The sequence below is a fragment of the Bactrocera latifrons genome, unplaced genomic scaffold, assembly GCF_001853355.1.
Source record: "Bactrocera latifrons isolate USDA-ARS-PBARC rearing strain unplaced genomic scaffold, ASM185335v1 scaffold_587, whole genome shotgun sequence".
Lineage (NCBI taxonomy): Eukaryota > Metazoa > Arthropoda > Insecta > Diptera > Tephritidae > Bactrocera > Bactrocera latifrons.
In genome coordinates, this window is record NW_017537253.1 from 131,850 (window position 1) to 134,716 (window position 2,867).

At 33.8% G+C, this 2,867-nt stretch overlaps 1 protein-coding gene across 7 annotated transcripts in view; it reads right to left on the reverse strand.

Moving 5' to 3' along the window:
• Nucleotides 1–1,967, reverse strand: part of LOC108974735 (transcriptional activator protein Pur-beta) — a 66,834-nt gene extending 64,867 nt beyond the window's left edge. For 4 of the 7 annotated variants that reach the window (XM_018942757.1, XM_018942751.1, XM_018942756.1 and 1 more), the window contains exon 1: nt 1,694–1,966. The gene's annotated coding sequence lies outside the window, so the exon portion shown is untranslated. The other 3 variants (XM_018942761.1, XM_018942758.1, XM_018942753.1) reach the window with 3 other exon arrangements.
• Between the last annotated feature and the right edge of the window lie 900 nt (nt 1,968–2,867).

A 2,867-nucleotide genomic window follows, 5' to 3' on the forward strand; every position in this document is an offset into this window, starting at 1 on the left:
TTTAAAAAAATATTAGTAATTTTTATCTAATTTTTGGATATTCCTACTCTGGAGAAGCTCCCCTATCCGTACATACCCCATTTCTATGGAAATTCGGTTTTTTTACCCCTCCGCCAAAGTGATCGGAATCGTGCCGAAAGAACTCTGACCACCCTGGTTTTGGCTCGGCCAGGGTTATTTTTTTTTTGAAGCGCGGCCGAAGGCCGCCAGTGCAGAAGGGACTTCTACGCGAAAGAATTCTGAAGACCCCGGCTTTGGATCGGCCAGGGTTATTTTTTTTAAGCGCGGCCGAAGGACGCCAGTGCAGAAGGGCGTTCTACGCGAAAGAACTCTGAACTCCCCGGTTTTGCATCGACCAGGGACCTTAAATTTGTTTTTGTGTTTATTTATGACAAAATGTTTTTATTATTAAAAATTTTTTCAGGTATTTGGGGTATAATGCTTTTGCTTATTTTCTTTTGTTGACAACTAGGCAGATATGGCAATACCATTTATTTGCTAGTATGCAACCCTATTCTTGCATTGCAAATGCAGTGAATTTAACTAAAACAAAATAATTGAAATAAAGCTTTATTTGCAATAAATATTAAAAAAATTTATATACAAAAACGTTATAGTGAAGTGTTAGTAAGTGAAAAAGTTATTCACAATAAACAAATTATCAATTTAAAAGTTGTAAATTTTTTAACTTTAAACGCAAATATTTTTAAAACTATAAGTCAGCGGCAACTGTATATATATATTTTCGTGATCTGGAGAACGTCACCTTTCCAATGACACCCATTTTATCCTCGAAATCCGGGGATGCTATTCTAAATTTTACCCAAAAAAAAAAATAGATATTAACATTAATTTTAGGAACGCAAATACATATGAAATACATCAGTTAGTATGAATATCTACACACATATGTACATATATGCTCGTATATAGTATAGTATGTATATATACATATAGGATTTTTTTGTAAAAAATTTTCTCTTTCAGATCCAAATACATATATCACTTGGGATTCATTTATTGGTTATTTTATTAAAACAATTTCTTCTCGCTGTTATATTTTAAATAATCGCTCAAGTTATTTAATTTGTATTTGTTCAAATGTTTCCATAACCGCACACATTTTTTCTTTTCAAGTTCAGTTGGGCCGAACATAAGTAGCATTCATAAATTTACAAACACACTTACGTCTTATATACGACAAATACGGGCAGATTCAGATTTCAACAGCTCAGAAATATAAAACGAACGAATAACTATTATCGAGTTACGCTGGGCAACGAAAATTAGTAAGATACATAAGGTAGATAAACTTGCACACATAACGATATAAAGAAAAACCTTGAAGGTTATACGCCACACGATATATTATAAAATTGCCAATAAAACTTCCATTAATCAGTAATACAGGTTATCTTTTGCCTCCATAAACACTAGGCTTATGATTCCATTAACTGCTTTCCTTATATTGCGTATACAATGCGTTCATATTTTAAGTGTTATATGTATGTAGTTTCGATTTCTTTCAAACATATTGAAGTTATTCATGCAATCTTTCTCATGAATAGTTTGCCGTTTGTTCACAATTTAATCAGCGTATAAGAATTCATTTAGCAACTGCTGACATGATTACGTTGAAGGAAACTTTTTCTTTTTAAAAAATATTTTCATACTTAAACTAAAGTAAACCAACCGTGCGACGAACTTTGCAGAACAGCTAACATTCAAACGGACTGCCAGGAGTATTTATCTCTGCTGACTGTTTTAATGACTGAGGGTCGAACCAAATAACCGAATGACAAGACACGGCGAGGAAGCAGTGAGCAAAGTTTTTTCGAAGAGATACATATGTACATATGTATTTTATTAAGTGAGAGCGGCAGACACTGGCGTGAGAAAAAACTTATTAATGTTTGATTATGCATTCTGATTTTGAAACTTCAACAAGTGATTTAATAAATCGAATATTAAACTTCAGACAGTTCGTCTAATATGTTTGAATATATATAAAATATCAATAATTTCTCATTCAGCGCATCCAGAATTAATAGCACAATCTGTTTGCATACCCACAAGTGAAGCATTCATGTGCTGAACACAATGCTCGCGACAGACTGCAGCAGCACGATAGTGAACTGAAAATGGTGTTGTGAATCCTACTACATGAACATTCGTAAGAAGGCAGCGACACAACAATGGCTGCCATCTACACAAGACAACACAGCTCTCCATTTTGCATGTACACAATTTCGTTGTGGCCATACTAATACCTGGCACTTCAATGAAATTTTAATATTTTGTTCAAAGTTAAATTTTTTATACAAAAAATTAGTAAATAGGTAAATTTATTTGTTTTAAATCCTCAATTGTTATTACAAATGATATAGTACACCGATTTTATGCTTTTATTTGTAAAATTACGTCAGGTTTGTTAGAGCTTTGAATAATTTTACATATTAGTGGCATCACCACTCTTCCTCATCTCTCTACCTTCATGTGTGGAATACAATGCTCGCGACAGACTGCAAACGACATCTGTCAAATATTAAAATTGACACGTTCTTATGGGCGGACCTATTTTGACAGCTGCACGACTACACGACGGCAGTCAGGCGTTTAGTCGTGCAGCTGTTAAAATAACTCTGTCCTTAAGAACGTGTGTATTTTAATATTTGACAGATGTCGTTTGCAGTCTGTTGATGTGTTCAGCACATCATATTTAACCAGGGCGCAAGAACTATAGAATACAAGATTACGCCAAGTGCCATGTTGTGACGTAATTCTTTTAAGTTTAGAAGAACCATCACAGAATAGCATGGAAATTGTAAACAAAAACACAAACACTTTTGTGAATTCGTGAAATTGAC